General features: G+C 39.6%; 1 pseudogene; it reads right to left on the minus strand.

Annotated features, from left to right (window-relative positions):
* Positions 1–1,442: 1,442 nt before the first annotated feature.
* LOC110311317 (sentrin-specific protease 2-like) lies at positions 1,443–2,443 on the minus strand (annotated as a pseudogene).
* Positions 2,444–5,598: the final 3,155 nt, after the last annotated feature.

Raw genomic sequence — 5,598 nt, forward strand, 5'->3', positions numbered from 1 at the left:
TCTGTTAGGTAAGAAAATCCAATTTGTTTGGCATCTTTACAAATTTAGTTCAGAAAACCTCTCATGTTGTGGATAACACATAGCCAAGTCATCTAGTAAAGTGTAAAATGGATGGCCTCTAGTCCAGTCCCCTAAAAGGTAATATTGTAATTTGAAAGTCCATCAGTGTAGTCTCTGGTGTTCACATTTCTATGTGAATTTTGGATCCCTGGTGGTTGCCAGAATAAGTCACTAATCTCTGCTTATAAATTTTTCAGTGGTTAAATAATATGCCAGCATTTTTCATACTGCTCCCATAAACCAGTTCCAAAAACTTCCAAATGGCATTATTAGCTATACTCACAGCAAGGACCCCTCTTTTTGCTACCTTTTTCATTATTATTTAGCTCTCCTTCACCATAATAAAATGTTCCATAACTAGTCACATCATAAAAATACATAGTTGCTTCCCTCATGTTGTCTTTGTATATGAAAATTTTATTATACAAGTCATTGCCACTGTAGTTATAAAATTCTGGATGCTACTTTTATAAACCATGATTTAATATGCCTTTCCAACAGACAATATCTACATATATAAACTATTCTGGTATCCAATGAAAGGAATTAAAGAAAGAAATTGGTCCAGATCAATAGGAACATAAGTAACCAGGAAATGTCAAATTCAAATTTAAAATGGTCCTCAATAGTGAAACTTGCCAGGGGCCAATTTGTACCTTTCTACAGGAACTGGCTGTGTTCTGTAGTAAAAGTAAAATATCCTGCTTTCAAAAGGAGACATAAAGACATTTTTAGGACACCTGAGGAAACTTGAATATAAACTAGTTACATTAAAATTAAGGGGTATTAAAATTAAGAAACTTTTTGTTAATTTTACACATGTGATGAAATATTGTATGAAAATAAATAGCCTCTATCTCTCAGGATGGCTTTAGTTTAGGAGGTACTTAGAGTAGGTAAGGATCAAGAATCATGATAGCAGGCTTGGGATATGACTCGGGAGCAGGAGGTGTCGTGCACGAAGGCCTGAGTCTGATTCCTGGTACCACAAAACCAAGTCATGATAATTACTACTTGCAATTAATAATGGAACAAAAAGTTAAATAAATAGGATGATGGATAGATGGTAGTTGTGAGGGTAGAGAGACATGATAACTGTTTAGGGAAAACAGTCGTGAAAAATATTAGTTATTGAATCTAGTATGTATTTGTGTAAATATTTACAAATTATAGTTTTGTGTTGCATATTTTCAAAATAAAAATTAAATCTAGAACATGGTTATATTTTAAATGACTCTTTAGACATTTAGCTTGTCAGCAGCACCTATTAAAAAAAAGAAAGAAGCCGTTCTGGTTCTGAATGTGTTCTATTCCCCATCACTGTTTGTGTCAACTTAATAAACCCCAACAGATTTATTGAGCCAGCATGCCACATATTTATTTCATCTATTTACTTTATCCAAGAATGGTGACACATACCTATAATTCAAACAATTGAGATGGCAAGGCAGGAGAACCAGAAGGTACATGACAGCCTTGAATCTGGAACTTAGAATTTCCTCTTGGGGTCCTGGACCCAATGCATTCTCAATTTCCTTCTCCATGTCTTCTGTAATATCAAGGATTTGATCCATTTCTCTGCTCTTTTCTTGGTCTGTGAGAGGTTTTTCCTCTGCCACAAGTACTGTCATCTTGTTGGGGAGTAAGCTACTGCCTCTATCACTATCCAGGATGATCTGAGCCCATGTTCCGGGTAAATCAAGCTCCAACCTGTTCCCCCGCTTCTTCCTTCACCCTTTACACGACCTTTCTTCTCTGTAACAGATTTCTCCACAGAACACCACTTCTCTCTCTCCTCTGGTGAAAGACATAGTGCCACAACAGTAGATGGTTCTTGATCTCTCTGAGTTGTTTCTGATCCATGACTGTCTCCTGACTCGCCCACTTTGACCTTCCAGGTGTTTGTAAGGAACGGGTGAGGCTCTGACCACACATCTTGGTCGCACTGAAGGTGTTGAAGCAACCTTCTGTACTTTTCCTTTGGGGGGCTTTGTTCGTTTTCCGCCATAATGGAATAGGGCCGCTTGCGACACTTGCCACCAGCGGCAGGGTTCCTCCCAGTTACAGCCTGCTCTGGAGGACCTTCAATCAACTCTAGGGGTTTTAGTTGTTTTGGAGTCTCTCCCTGGGGTTTCCGTACCTGACCCTTGCTAGACTGTTCTCTCGAAAGCTCTAGGTCTTGAGGCTCCTGAGGGGTCTTCTTCTGAGCCTTGCCGGGCTCTTTAAATACCATCCCTGTTCCAGCCTGGCATTTCCTTTTTGGACCTTGTCCCAAAGCTTCAGACTCTATCTCTGTCCCACTTTCATCCTGGTATTTCCGTTTTTGCCCTTTTCCTGAAGCTTCAGGCTTCATCTACAACCCAGGCGGTTTAGGTTGCCACATGGAGAACTGCTTGGACTGCCAGGGGTGTTGACTCCGGTATAGTACTGCCTTTCTAATTTCCAAGCGAAAGCAACCTTATGCCTAACTCTGAGTGGGTACTCTTGGATCGTTCACTCTGATGTCCGAAGAATCACTTCTTCCAGTAGATGGTTGGTCCAAGTTTGCAAACCTATGAGGCTCCTTTATAAACAGTTGACTTTGCAGGTCAGTCAAAGAATGGAGATAATTAAGCTGTCAATATTGGAGACCGATTAGTGAATAGTCAGAGGTTGGCAGTTCACCAGGGGTCCACTCTGGAAAACTCGGAGGAGTTCTAAGAATACTTCCTCAGAAGTATCCTTCTTGGGTGCTGTAACCAGCTAAATATAGAAAACTTACAAGTCAGACTAATCCTCCTAGTTAATCACTAGTAAGACACCGGGCCTAAACCTAGCAGCTACCACATCGGAGGCAACCTCACGAATGATGTTTAACTCAGAGGGTTGCCCCTAGACACAGCCTTCAAGGTTCCATAGCTGAGTGTGATGTCACCTGAAAGAACACTAAGCAAAGTTTTTGGACGGTGGAAGCCCTCCCCAACCCCAACTTGGTCCAGGGTTTCAAAGCACTCCCTTGCCCGAGTATCTCAGTTCTTCTGCAGAGCACAGGGTTACCTAAATCCTCTCAGTATAGTTCAGCTGGTCCTGACTAGTACGTTTGTCTTTTAGAAAGCTGTCCCATCATGGTCAATTATAGAAATTTAAGTGCCCTTCTAAATATCTTTTCACACACAATATGCTTGCTAATTACAAAGAATAAATAGAATTTTACAGTCATAAGACCTAGTAGGAAGTGTTGTGTGACAAAACTTGTTTCTCTTCTGCATAAGGAACCCAGGACAGACCAAAGTGCCCATACCACCAAAGTCCTACTTGGTGAACTGATAAGTTTTATTGGGGTTACATAGAGGAATATGGGTGAGGGGTTACTTACAGGAGCAGAAATGACTCAAAAACAGCTGCATGGACAAAGCCTACCCAGCATGGGTGACAGCTCACAAAACCTGGGAATGTGGAGAAACTGCACAGCCTGTAGATGACTCAAAGGGCTGGAGAATGTCTTTTTCAGGTACCTCAGTTGGTCTAAACTTCTTCAAGACAGCTGGTATGAGGGTGGCTCTTTTGAGAGTCTTCTTTGCAGCTCATCTTCCTTTCATATGAAAGGGACTCTCAGCTTTTATTGCTCTCTGGCAGGGAAGGAGCCTACTGAATTTGATCAGTTTCAGGGACCATTTTGAGATCTTTTGAGTTGCTGTCCTCCCTGATGAGCTTCCTTTCATAGAGAATGAAGGGTGGAATGGTTCAATATTGGAGGAAACTTGTGAAAATGGAACCATTTCACAAAGAATCAATCCCAAAGAGAATAAATAAAATATCACATTGTCAATAGGATCCATTGAGAAAGATGCATCACTGCTTTGGTTACAATCCTAGCAATAACACAAACCCTGAACTCCTCTCTAGAAAACAGGCAGAATTCAATTGTAGCTGTAGTTACAGCGGTGGGTATTTTCTGTGGGTGCTGGAATCTGAACTCCAGCCACCATGATTAAACAGCAAGCACACACACCACCACACACCACCACACACACATTGAACATCTTTTTGATCTACTCTCAAAGGTATGGAAATATTTTTATAAAAATGTGAGAAAAGAGTTGAGACACAAATTGTTTCTTTTTTTTTTTTGCACTGAAAATATTAACAAAATGTGCACATTTATCTATACCAATGTTTTACTGTAAGGAAAAAAAATGTACCTTTTTTTCTGTAAAAGGTTTAAATTTCTTGTGATTGCTATTTTCCCAGATAAAATTTTCTTTGTACCAGGAAAAAAATTGGCAATCATAATGTAATTTGAAATTATTTGCCATATCCCAAGATATGTCCACTGGCAATCATCTCTCTTTTTTCTAGCCACTGACTTATCTACGTTCTGTCTCTATCCATTGCATATAAATATAATACGTCTTCCTTTATGCCTGGTTTCTTTTTTTCTATATTGGTCTTCTTTTTTCTTTAATCAATCATTTTATTTTTTTTTTTACATGTCAAATGTTATCTCACTTCCTGGTCTTTCCTTCATGAACATCCCACCCCTCGCCCCTCCTCTTTGCCTCTAAGAAGGTGCTCCCCCACCCACACACTACTCCTAACCCCTCTAACATTCCCCTTCTCTGGGGCATTAAACCTCCACAAGATCACATGCCTCCCATCCCACTGATGCCAAATGAGGCAATCCTCTGGTAGCAGGATCCATGGACCACCCAATTGAGGGATGGGGCTACCCATCCATCTAAATTTTTTAACCCCAAACTGTCCGTCTAAAGAAAATTCGGGGGCAAAAATGGAGCAGAGGCTGAAGGAAAGGCCACCCAGAGACAAAACCACCTTGAGATCCACTCCATCTGTTGACACCAAACCCCGACACTATTGATGGTGTCAAGGTGTGCTTGCAGACAGAAGCATGATATGACTGTCCTCTGAGAGTGTCTAGTTACTTTTATTCAGCACACTGATTTTGGAAGTCCATTGATTTCATGGTACATATAAATACCTTATTCATTTTCTTCTACTATATGGATATAAAGTTTTTTGCTTATGGTCCCATCAGTACCCATGTAGGTCCTTCCCATACTTGGGCCATTATGAGCAATAGCAAGCACAAGGACATTTTATGGATTGTATTATGTATCTGGGAGCAGAGTCATTGGGTCATATGGGAACTCTATGTTTAGCATTCTGAGAACTGCAAAAGTGTTTTTTCAAAGTAGAAGCATCATTTTCCATTCCACCAGGCAATGTACAACATTACAACTTTACTATATCCACAACCAACAAATGCTGTTATCTTTTTATCACAATAATTATTGTGCACGTTGAAGTGCATATAATAGTAATTTGTAATGTGTAATGTATAATATGTAGTATGCAATATGTAATAAATACATACTATGTAGTATGTGGTATAATATATAATGTATGTATACACAAGCATAAGTGGACATACATACATATGTTCATATTTGGATGTCTAAAGTCAATATTAACAGTTTTTTGTTGCTCTCTACATTAATTTTTGATATAGGGTTTCTTACTGAACCTGGAGTTTATTGA

Source organism: Mus caroli, unplaced genomic scaffold (assembly GCF_978045245.1).
Source record: "Mus caroli unplaced genomic scaffold, Mus_caroli_1 scaffold_17, whole genome shotgun sequence".
NCBI lineage: Eukaryota > Metazoa > Chordata > Mammalia > Rodentia > Muridae > Mus > Mus caroli.